Raw genomic sequence first — 13,046 nt, forward strand, 5'->3', positions numbered from 1 at the left:
CCCTGCCCAACTTAGACCCTAACAAATGATGTTTAGTTTTTTTGCACGTGGTTTATTAAGTCGTGAACTAATAAGTCAATGAGAATTGTTTATGTCTAACAACCATTTTCGAATTTGGGTTGTTCTCAGTCACTGAATATCATAAATGATGCTCAAAACCAATTCAGTTCCTTCTTTTTCATTGCTTTCATAGTCAAAAATCTATTTTCACATCTACAAATCTTGAATATGACATTTCCTTTCCATTCGTGTGTTTGGCTAGTTGTGTGTGTGTGTGTGTGTGTGTGTGTGTGTGTGTGTGTGTGTGTGTGTGTGTCTGTGTGTCTGTGTGTGTATCCTTGAATGAATGATGAAGTAATTCCTGGAGCATAGTGAGTGCTCCCCATCTCAGAAAAGAAAGCTAATACCCACACTGATGTCGGGCACTTGTTACAAAACACGCTCCCCCTGCACCACTCTTCTCCCTAGCGGTCCTTGATTCACTCGTACGCCATTTAAAATCAACCACTTTCAAACGAGAGCACTATAATTACTACTGTTCGTAAATCGTTTTCTTGCTGGACTCCTTACTTCCAGACTAGTAGAAATTGGAAGACTTCATTCTTTTAATGATTTGACACTGAATAATAATACTAATAATAACAATAATAATAACAACACTGTGTAGAGCACTACAGTGTCGTGTTACCAATTAGTTCATTTATACATTTAGAAGTGAGCAATGAAGCAATTTCTGATCTATTGCAGGAACACTCTACAACTTGGAGAAGATATTTTCATGAAATAATTAGCGTTTGTTACGAGTATGTCTCATTTTTACTGTTAAAGATATATGCTACAAAGCAGGAAGTATGTGTGTAATGTATGGACTATATGAGGAATCTGTAACCTCTACCGCAAAGTAACACGCATTAATGCTAGTAATTGAGAAAAAAGTAGTTACTGATAACTTACATAGTCTATATTAGAGCGTTACAAAATTATGTTAATAGTAATGTTCTTCTAAAAATAATTTAGTTTCATGGCTGAAACACAATCAGACTTTTTTTTTACCCCACAGAAAAATTCATTTGACCCCTCAGGGGCAATTATCCCCAGGTTGGGAACCACTCTACTAGAGGAAGCTGCAGAGGGTAAAAATAACAGAGGAAGACAGAGATTTGAAAACATCCGACAAATAACTGAGGACGGAGGATGCAAAAGGTAGTATGAGATGACAAGGTTAGTGCAGGTTAGGAATTAAGGGCGGACCGCATCAAACCAGTCAGAAGGCTGATGACTAAAGATGGGAAGTGGTAAAAACTTTAATGTAACAAGCTTGTTAGGTCGCAACTATTAAATTTTGCAAGCTGCGACATTGCTGCGAAAAAAACAGTGACCCGTATATTCAATAAGTTTCCTTTAATTTACGTCTACGGTCACAAACTTTTTGTTAACAGATTACCGGTTTCGGTGTACAAAGACCATCATCAGATTTGTTTTATAAAAACAAAGTCCTAATGTACTGCCACTATGGCTGCGGTATATTAGGACTTTGTTTTTATAAAACAGATCTGATGATGGTCATTATAGACCGAAACCGGTAATCTGTTAACAAAAAGTTTGTGAACATAGACGTAAATTAAAGGAAATTTATTAAATTTTGCTATATTCGTGACGAACATACTGCATTTCCCGTTCCCTTCCGCGGACAGTTGCCTGCCAATACAGCTTAAGGTCACTGTCCACCGCAGGGCAGCCTGCCGAAATGGATATTCATTTTTCTTCGTTTGCTGTTGTTGAATAGCGGTTTCTCTGACGTCGTGGATTGTTGGACTGTGGCAATAGACTTTTTTAGAAATAAATCCTGATGTATTTGTATGAAACGTTGATGCCTGAGCAGTCGAAGGTGGTCGCGCGGCCGATGATATAAATCCGCAAGCCGTCGTCCCCCTTTGCTTTTGTCGCCTACGGCGCAGCTGCAGGCGAGCAGGTGGCAGGAGGCAGACTGCTGCCGTGACTGGCTTTCCGGACCTCTTTGCGGTTGATACGACTTCGCCCTTGAGCTATACACGCTAGCGCATTTATCGGTCAAAGCGATAGCTGAAATGCTACGGACGCGCGCTACCTCAGTGATTGCACGTGCCTGGGAGCCATCGTTCGGTGCCCGCCTACATGCGGCTGTGCTGTTGACGAGGGAGCTCACTAACGTTCAGCCGCAGAGCCGCAGCCCACATGAAAGTGTACCAGAAATTCTCGGGAAGCTTAAGTGGGATTCCTTGAAAAGACGACGACGACGACGACGACGACGACGACGACGTCGTTCTCGCGAATCCCGGTTGGCTAAATTTAGAGAACTTGTATTCGAAGAAGACTGTGCGCCCATTGTGCTATCACCAACATATATGTCCCGTAGAAAATATGACCGAGTCGCTTTACTGAAATTAAAGCTGACGTCGGAATTCCTTATCTTAGTGGGCTTTTCATCATGGAAAAATATTTTGTCCAGTCCTATCTTCTGCGTGGGTACGAGCAAAAGAATACACAATTACCGTGGGACCATACAAACGCCTTTAAAATAACCGAGAACAATGATACTCTCCTAGCATTAATTGATGAGATGTATGTTAGGTCCTCGACAAAGAAGTAAAACTGCTGACACAGTTACCTGCCAAACAACATCCATTTTATCGTAGCCTCTTTCAGTTACCACCGAGTGAGGTAGTTCAGCTGTAAAACAATGGACTCCCATTTAGGAGAACCTAGGTTCAAATTCCCTTTCGGCCACTCACATTTAGGTATTTCTGTACAAAGATTAACGCTAAGCCAGGATGGTTCCATTGAAACTGGTACAGTCGATCTCTCCCCCTACCCTTCGTCCCCAATACGAGCTTGTGTTCCACCTTTAATAATATCGTCGTCGACGGGACTTTACACCTTAATATTTATTTCTTTAGATTACATATATTTTTTGTTCGTTAAATCCTTAGTGAGGAGATCCTCAAGGGTATAGAGCGCGACATAAAGCACGAATAGATAATAAGTACTTACAAAAGAAGGAAGAAAGATGCTAACGTCCCTTCTACAGTCGTAAGTTAGACTGTCCTCAATGACATGGAAAAAATAAAAAATCTTACACATATTTACAATTAAGAGGTAACAAGTAACAAGCATGTCACAATAAATGTAAATGTTCAATACACTGAGGTACATATGACAATTCTTATGCTACTGAAACCACGCATCGTGAAATAGAAAATCATTTTCTTTCGATTTATACATGAGATAGTTCTACAACATACAAGCCGAACGCGTGTAGATGACTTTCATGTCGTTTACTTCCAACTAATTATCACTCTACCAACGTTCGTACAATGCGTGGTTGCCTACCGCTACACCGGTGTACCCGATGTAATGTCTCTCGGTCTGCAATTGCTACACTCCAATCAAAGTTGTCGTCGTACTCAATCCCGCTGCAGCAAACTGGCGCGCTCGCTGTTATAGTCCTCCAACAAACAGCTCGTCAGTGCCACACGTTTATAGTCTCCCGTCTCGTCTGAAGTATTTACAAAAAACGGTATACATTTGTAACAAATGAGTAAAATATTAAAAGAAATAAAACAAAAATATTTTATAATGTCACAATGCGTAAGCGATCGGTAGTTAGTAGAGTGTGCTCCGAATGAAATCACGTATAGCATTACATCTACATCTACATCTATACTCCGCGAGCCACCTTACGGTGTGTGGCGGAGGGTACTTATTGTACCACTATCTGATCCCCCCTTCCCTGTTCCATTCACGAATTGTGCGTGGGAAGAACGACTGCTTGTAAGTCTCCGTATTTGCTCTAATTTCTCGGATCTTTTCGTTGTGATCATTACGCGAGATATATGTGGGCGGTAGTAATATGTTGCCCATCTCTTCCCGGAATGTGCTCTCTCGTAATTTCGATAATAAACCTCTCCGTATTGCGTAACGCCTTTCTTGAAGTGTCCGCCACTGGAGCTTGTTCAGCATCTCCGTAACGCTCTCGCGCTGACTAAATGTCCCCATGACGAATCGCGCTGCTTTTCGCTGGATCATGTCTATCTCTTCTATTAATCCAACCTGGTAAGGGTCCCATACTGATGAGCAATACTCAAGAATCGGACGAACAAGCGTTTTGTAAGCTACTTCTTTCGTCGATGAGTCACATTTTCTTAGAATTCTTCCTATGAATCTCAACCTGGCGCCTGCTTTTCCCACTATTTGTTTTATGTGATCATTCCACTTCAGATCGCTCCGGATAGTAACTCCTAAGTATTTTACGGTCGTTACCGCTTCCAATGATTTACCACCTATGGCATAATCGTACTGGAATGGATTTCTGCCCCTATGTATGCGCATTATATTACATTTATCTACGTTTAGGGAAAGCTGCCAGCTGTCGCACCATTCATTAATCCTCTGCAGGTCTTCCTGGAGTACGTACGAGTCTTCTGATGTTGCTACTTTCTTGTAGACAACCGTGTCATCTGCAAATAGCCTCACGGAGCTACCGATGTTGTCAACTAAGTCATTTATGTATATTGTAAACAATAAAGGTCCTATCACGCTTCCTTGCGGTACTCCCGAAATTACCTCTACATCTGCAGATTTTGAACCGTTAAGAATGACATGTTGTGTTCTTTCTTCTAGGAAATCCTGAATCCAATCACAAACCTGGTCCGATATTCCGTAAGCTCGTATTTTTTTCACTAAACGTAAGTGCGGAACCGTATCAAATGCCTTCCTGAAGTCCAGGAATACGGCATCAATCTGCTCGCCAGTGTCTACGGCACTGTGAATTTCTTGGACAAATAGGGCGAGCTGAGTTTCACATGATCTCTGTTTGCGGAATCCATGTTGGTTATGATGAAGGAGATTTGTATTATCTAAGAACGTCATAATACGAGAACATAAAACATGTTCCATTATTCTACAACAGATTGACGTAAGCGAAATAGGCCTATAATTATTCGCATCTGATTTATGACCCTTCTTGAAAATGGGAACGACCTGCGCTTTCTTCCAGTCGCTAGGTACTTTACGTTCTTCCAGAGATCTACGATAAATTGCTGATAGAAAGGGGGCAAGTTCTTTAGCATAATCACTGTAGAATCTTACGGGTATCTCGTCTGGTCCGGATGCTTTTCCGCTACTAAGTGATAGCAGTTGTTTTTCAATTCCGATATCGTTTATTTCAATATTTTCCATTTTGGCGTCCGTGCGACGGCTGAAGTCAGGGACCGTGTTACGATTTTCCGCAGTGAAACAGTTTCGGAACACTGAATTCAGTATTTCTGCCTTTCTTCGGTCGTCCTCTGTTTCGGTGCCATCGTGGTCAACGAGTGACTGAATAGGGGATTTAGATCCGCTTACCGATTTTACATATGACCAAAACTTTTTAGGGTTCTTGTTTAGATTGTTTGCCAATGTTTTATGTTCGAATTCGTTGAATGCTTCTCTCATTGCTCTCTTTACGCTCTTTTTCGCTTCGTTCAGCTTTTCCTTATCAGCTATGATTCGACTACTCTTAAACCTATGATGAAGCTTTCTTTGTTTCCGTAGTACCTTTCGTACATGATTGTTATACCACGGTGGATCTTTCCCCTCGCTTTGGACCTTAGTCGGTACGAACTTATCTAAGGCGTACTGGACGATGTTTCTGAATTTTTTCCATTTTTGTTCCACATCCTCTTCCTCAGAAATGAACGTTTGATGGTGGTCACTCAGATATTCTGCGATTTGTGCCCTATCACTCTTGTTAAGCAAATATATTTTCCTTCCTTTCTTGGCATTTCTTATTACACTTGTAGTCATTGATGCAACCACTGACTTATGATCACTGATACCCTCTTCTACATTCACGGAGTCGAAAAGTTCCGGTCTATTTGTTGCTATGAGGTCTAAAACGTTAGCTTCACGAGTTGGTTCTCTAACTATCTGCTCGAAGTAATTCTCGGACAAGGCAGTCAGGATAATGTCACAAGAGTCTCTGTCCCTGGCTCCAGTTCTGATTGTGTGACTATCCCATTCTATACCTGGTAGATTGAAGTCTCCCCCTATTACAATAGTATGATCACGAAACTTCTTCACGACGTTCTGCAGGTTCTCTCTGAGGCGCTCAACTACTACGGTTGCTGATGCAGGTGGTCTATAGAAGCATCCGACTATCATATCTGACCCACCTTTGATACTTAACTTAACCCAGATTATTTCACATTCGCATTCGCTAATAACTTCACTGGATATTATTGAATTCTTTACTGCTATAAATACTCCTCCACCATTGGCGTTTATCCTATCCTTGCGGTATATATTCCATTCTGTGTCTAGGATTTCGTTACTGTTCACTTCCGGTTTTAACCAACTTTCCGTTCCTAATACTATATGCGCACTATTTCCTTCAATAAGCGATACTAATTCAGGAACCTTGCCCTGGATACTCCTGCAGTTTACCAATATTACGTTAACTTTTCCTGTTTTTGGTCTCTGAGGACGGACGTTCTTTATCAACGATGCTGATGTTCTCTCTGGTAAGCCGTCAGGTATTTTATCTTCTTGCATGAGTACTGTGCAGCACACACTGTACTCGAAGGGCGACGTCTTAGAGGGCAAGAATAAGTTGAAGCTATCGTTTTCGTTTTTGATCATTTTTAAGCACCTACGTGCCATCGCCATCTTCTGGGTGTGTCTATTTCTGTACAAATACGCTATAGACTAACTGGTCTTCCATGTCATTATATATGAACTAAAAATAGATACTTTTGTTCTGAATGCTCACTATTGGGCGCCGGTGATCTACATCTATATCTACTCGATTACTCTGCTATTCACAATAAAGTGCCTGGCAGAAGGGTTCAATGAACCCTGTCTCTCTACCGTTCCACTCTCGAACAGCGCGCGGGAAAAACTAGCACATTTTTCTGTGCAAATTTTTCTTATTTTCTCTTATTTTATCGCGGTAATCATTTCTCCCTATGTAGGTGAGTGTCAACAGAATGTTTTCGCAATCGGAGGAGAAAACTGGTGATTGAAATTTCATGAGAAGATCCCGTCGCAACGAGAAACGCCTTTGCTTTTAACGACTGCCAGTCCAATTCACTTATCATGTCTGTGGAACTATCTCCCCCATTTCGCGATAATACAAAACGAGTTGCCCTTCTTTGTACTTTTTCGATGTCATCCGTCAGTCCCACCTGATGCGGATCCCACACCGCACAGCAATACTCCAGAATAGGGCGGACAAGCATGGTGTAAGCAATCTCTCTAGTAGACCTGTTGCACCTTCTAAGTGTTCTGCCAATGAATGGCAGTTTTTGGTTTGCTCTACCCACAACATTATCTATGTGATCGTTCCAATTTAGGTTATTCGTAACAGTAATCCCTAGGTATTTAGTTGAATTTACAGCCTTCATATATGTGTGACTTATTGCGTAATCGAAATTTAGCGGATTTCCTTTAGTACTCAAGTGAATAACTTCACACTATTCTTCATTCAGGGTCAACTGCCACTTTTCGCACCATACAGATATCTTATCTAAATCATTATGCAATTCGTTTTGGTTATCTGGTGACTTTACAAGACGGAAAATGACAGCATTATCTGCAAACAATCTAAGACGGCTAATCAGATTGTCTCCTGTGTCGTTAATATAGATCAGGAACAACAGAGGGCCTATAACACTTACCTGGGGAACGCCGGATATTACTTCTGTTTCACTCGATGACTTTCCGTCCGTTACTACGAACTGTGACCTTGTGACAGGAAATCACGAATCCAGTCGCACAACAGAGGCGATATTCCATAGGTACGCAGTTTGGTTAGAAGACGCTTTTGAGGAACGGTGTCGAAAGCCTACTGGCAATCTAAAAATATGGAATCAATTTGACATCCCCTGTCGATAGCACTCACTACGTCGTGAGTATAAAGAGCTAGTTGACTTTCGCAAGAACGATATTTTCTGAATCCGTGCTGACTACCTTTCAATCATTTTCTTCGGAGTATTTCATAATGTTGGACTACAGTATATGTTCCAAAACCCTACTGCAAATCGACGTTAGTGATATGGGCCTGTAATTCATCGGATTTCTCCTACTTCCCTTTTTGGGTATTGGTGTGACTTGAGCAATTTTCCAGTCTTTAGGTACGGATCTTTCTGTGAGAGTGTGGTTGTATGTAATTGCTAAATATGGAGCTATTGTCACAGCATACTCTGAGAGGAAGCTGACCGGTATACAATCTGGACCGGAGGCCTTGCCTTTACTAAGTGTTTTAAGCTGCTTTGCTACACCGAGGATATCTACTTCTATGTTTCTCATCTTGGCAGTTGTTCTTGATTGGAGTTCAGGAATATTTACTTCGTCTTCTTTGGTGAAGGAGTTTCGGAAAACTGTGTTTAATAACTCTGCTTTAGTGGTACAGTCTTCAGTGACTTTATCGTTGTTATCGCGCAGTGAAGGTATTGATTGCGTCTTGCCACTGGTGTGCTTTATGTATGACCAGTATCTCTTTGGGTTTTCAGCCAGATCTCGAGACAGAGTTTCGTTGTGGAGATTATTAAAAGCTTTTCACATTGAAGTACGCGCTATATTTCGAAATTCTGCAAAACTTTGCCAGTCTTGGGTATTTTGCGTTCTTTTAAATTAGGCATGCTTTTTTAGTTGCTCCTGCAACAGCGATCTGACCCTTTTGTGTACCATGGGGGATCAATACCATCACTTATTAATTTTTGTGGTATGTATCCCTCAATTGCCGTCGATACGATCTCTTTGAAATCATTCCACATCTTTTCTACGCTTACGTGATCAGATCGGAAGGAGTGGAGACTTCTCTTAAATAGGCGTTAAGAGCATTTTTAATAGCTTTATAAAACAGAAATACTTTGGGTTTCTCTTTTATGGTTGTAGGTGTTGGGGTATTCAACCTAGCAGCAACTGCCTTGTGGTCGCTAATCCCTGTATTCGTCACAATACTCATTATTTGTCCAGAATTATTTGCTGCTAAGGGTTGCTAAGAGTTGCTTTCGCAACTATTTATGGTTCGAGTGGCCTCATAAGCTAACTGTTCAAAATAATTTTCTGAGAAAGCATTCAGTACAACTTCGGATGACGTTATATGCCTGCCGCCGGCTTTAAACGTATAATTTTTCCAGCATATCGAGGGTAGATTGAAGTCACCACCGACTATAATTGTATGAGTGGGGTACCTATTTGAAATGAGACTCAAGTTTTCTTTGAACTGTTCATCAACTATACCTTCTGAGTCGGGGGTCGGTAAAACGACCCAATTAATGGTTTAATTCGATTGTCAGGTATAACCTCTACCCATACTATTTCACACGAACTATCTACTTCAATTTCGCTACAAGGCAAACTACCTCTGACAGCAATAAATACACCACCAACTGTATTTAATCTATCCTTTCTGAACACTGTTAGATCGTTTGAAAAAATTTCGGCTGAACTTATTTCCGGCTTTAACCAGCTCTATGTATCTACAACTACTTGAGCTTTAGTGCTTTCTGTTAGGGCTTGGAGCTCTGGTTCTTTCCCAACACAGCTACGACAATTTACAACTACAATACCAATCGTTTCTACAACTACCTTACTGTGTTTTACCTGCCCACTTTTAGACGGACGCCCCTTCTGTGGTTCCCTGATACCCTCTAACGTAAAAAACCGCCCAGTCCCTTCCACACAGCCCCCGCTACACGTGTAGCCGCCTCCTGTGTGTAGTGGACTCCTGTCCTATTAAGCGTATCCCGAAAACCCACCACCAGATGGCGCAAGCCAAGGAATTTCTAGCCTACACGGTCACAGAACCGCCTGAGCCTCTGATTCAAATCCTCCTCTCGGCTCTGCACCAAAGGGCCACAGTCGGCTCTATCGACGATGCTGCAGATGGTGAGCTCCGCCTTAATCTCGCAAGCACGACTGGCAGTCTTCACCATTTCCGCTAGCCGCCCGAAACCAAAGAGAATCTCCTGCGATCCAAAGCGACACACGTCATAGGTACCGACATCCACCACCTGCAATTGTCTGCATCCTGTACTCTTCATGGCATCCGGAAGCACCCTTTCCACATCCGGAATGACTCCCCCCGGTATACACACGGAGTGCACACTGGCTTCCTTCCCCTCGTTGGCAGCCATGTTCCTAAGGGGTCCCATTACGCGCCTAAAGTTGGAGCTCCAATCTACCAGCAAACCCACCCTCTGTGAAAGCCCAGACCTTGCGGGCCGAGAAGCTTCCTTTGGAACAGGGTGGACGACTGCATCCGGCTTAGAGATATCGTCAGCCACAGATAACGTCCGAAAACTGTTCGTCAAACGAACCGGAGAGGGCCTGCGATCGGCCCCTCGCAAAGTTTTACGCTGTCTGCCAGACTTTGGAATGACCTCCCACTAGATCACAAGTGAGGGGTCAACCTCAGTGCAGGCAGTACCTGGGGCGGCCACAGCAGTGGACTGATCGGGGGACATGTGGGACGTGCTCGACGTCCCTGGCATCCCCGTGTCCGACCGCCCATAGCAATGTCCCTTGGCAGCAGCCTTAAGCTGTGTGACAGAAGCCAACGCAGCCTGGAGCTGTGAGCAACGGCTAGCCACCTCAGCTCGCATCTGCACGCAGCAATAACAGTTCCTATCCATTACTACAGTCGCTCCTGTTTGAAACTCATAAAAATACTGTAACAAACGAATGGTGTACTCGCCTTATTAGCAGCAGGAATACGAGGTGCTCTGTCTCTGACAGTCTATCCAAGACTGAGCTATACTAACCAAAACAAAAAAAAAGCCTGTACGATACGAGGGTCGTTATAAGGACCGATGCCTTGATGTATTAGAGGAATAACTACTGATACATTTGATGAAGCTGTAACACAGTTTCAAATAAAAAGAGAAAAATATTGTGTATAACTCGGCAACACATTGTACTGGAAATCAATTAACAACAAATATGGAATACTCTCATGTTTTTGTAGTATTTAGCATGGTTCTGTCATTGCCACTAGGAGCTATAAGAAATAACTATGACTCAATGTCAAAGACTTAACTGTACTGCAGAAACTTAGTCTTCCACTTACTTAACTATCTGTGGAATTTTCGTTCTTCTATTGTATAACGGCAAAAGAGATATACAACTCTTGATTTTCTCCCTGTTAGGGCTTCCAGATGAGGATGTTCTGTATTTTTTGCTATCACAATTACTAATGAAATAATGTCTAAATGGTTAAGAATGAATTATATTTTATTTAAAGTAGTGTAATCAGCACGATGCTTCACTAATCCAAAAACTTTTATCTATTTTCAGCCTGTTAATTAGTTGAAAGTGACTTGTTTGGTGACGCAACTGTTAGCGCCATCGTTTCCAAATTTCAACGTATGTCACTACAGCCTGTAGTTTATAATGTTAACAAAGACCTATCGTTATTACTACTATCATGCAGATCACTCTTTGCTTTGAAACCTAACATAAAACGCGGTTTTGTGTCAACAAACCTTCCCACTCTCCAAGAACGACTTCTATGCCTGATCATTCAGTTCCATAAAGATAACAGGTATTTAATCAATTTAAGGTATTAGACGAAGCAGAAGAATTTTATTTCAACTCATTAAGCAAACTTCATTGACCTTAAAGAGGACCAAGTTGAAAAGTAAGTGCCTTTTTGCCTAAAACCGCAATCCCTTATTGGTATGCCGAGAAATGTTATTTACCTCGTACCGGCAAGAGAAAGCCAGTGTATGGGCCTTTAATGTAATCACTCGTTTGTCAGCAAAAGAGATTGCTGACATGGTGTTCGATACATGTTGGAGCACGAGAGGTGGAGAAAACGTAACACCAAATCCAGCACTGCTATTTCTTCACGGGTAGTTATACACCATTTCTGTCAGAGGGCACATGGTACGGTACAACCCGAGGCGGTGACGATCCCCTCACGAGTTCACGATCGGTACCGTCTGCTGCTCGTCGGCCAATATTGTCCCCGTACATGCTGCACTCCATCACGGCGCGCGGCACCGACGCCTTGCAGTACTGAGAGACGGATCCCAACGCGACAAAAGCAATAGTTCAGGAGCGGTTATGGGTTGCGCACACTGCAATACGATGCTCGCACGCGTCCCGGCGCTCATGTTCGCCAGAGCACAGGGTGTGCGTCTCACATACGGCTCTCTGTGCGCCATCGTCCGCCAACATATTCCCTACCCATGCTCCGAGACTGTTCGGTGATGAGCGCATCTCACCAGCCATGGTCTTACACCACTTACTAGTGACCCTAGGCATCAGGTCCGTCTGAGAAAGCCCACAACAACCAGATGCGGTAACAGATACAAGCTAAGATATTGTTTTATTTGACATTTTATCTCAGACAGCACCTATCACACCACACTGAAATCATTAGCGATACCTCGCGTACCATTTGTGACGTTTCTAACGAAGGCCGTGACTGCAGCAAATAACAGTGCTAGACGGAAATCTTCATACAGAGCATGACACGAACTGAGAAGAAATATCTCATAAGGAACTAAGTAAAGCTATAAGGTAGGAAGTTCGAAGGTGGAGAGAGAGGAGGAGTGGGAGGGGGGGGTCGGAGAGAAAGAGAGGGAGGGATGGAGGAAGTACGCCATTAGCGTGCCTTCCTACTAATTACTATTTGCACTAATCCTAATAATTGCAAGTCTGCAATGGCCATTTCATTAAAGAGCAAACATACAAAACACACGTGTATCGACAAGCAAGACACTTGTAGGAATACGACAAGAAATTTCGATTGGTATTAGAATACTAAGAAAATTACTCCTTCAAATTATAAAGCTGCGCGTTTAAAACCAAACAGTACTCTAAAAGTACAAACTATCGTCAATGTCTGTTTAGATAAAAGCTTGGTCTCTATTCAGCAGTTTTCAACGGTACATTCTGACCCTCAGATGACGAAAAAGCAATTGCTGAATATTTATGACGGATATGACAACGTTATATCAGAATTCTGCACGACACATCACCAGACCAAACTAAAATTCCGAATAACTTACTCGATGACT

General features: G+C 42.4%; 1 protein-coding gene across 1 annotated transcript in view; it reads right to left on the reverse strand.

Annotated features, from left to right (window-relative positions):
* The window catches only part of LOC126195200 (protein furry), a 1,217,589-nt gene that overhangs the window by 1,041,714 nt on the left and 162,829 nt on the right, over positions 1-13,046 (reverse strand). The window lies entirely within an intron of this gene.

This window comes from Schistocerca nitens, chromosome 1 (genome assembly GCF_023898315.1).
Source record: "Schistocerca nitens isolate TAMUIC-IGC-003100 chromosome 1, iqSchNite1.1, whole genome shotgun sequence".
Lineage (NCBI taxonomy): Eukaryota > Metazoa > Arthropoda > Insecta > Orthoptera > Acrididae > Schistocerca > Schistocerca nitens.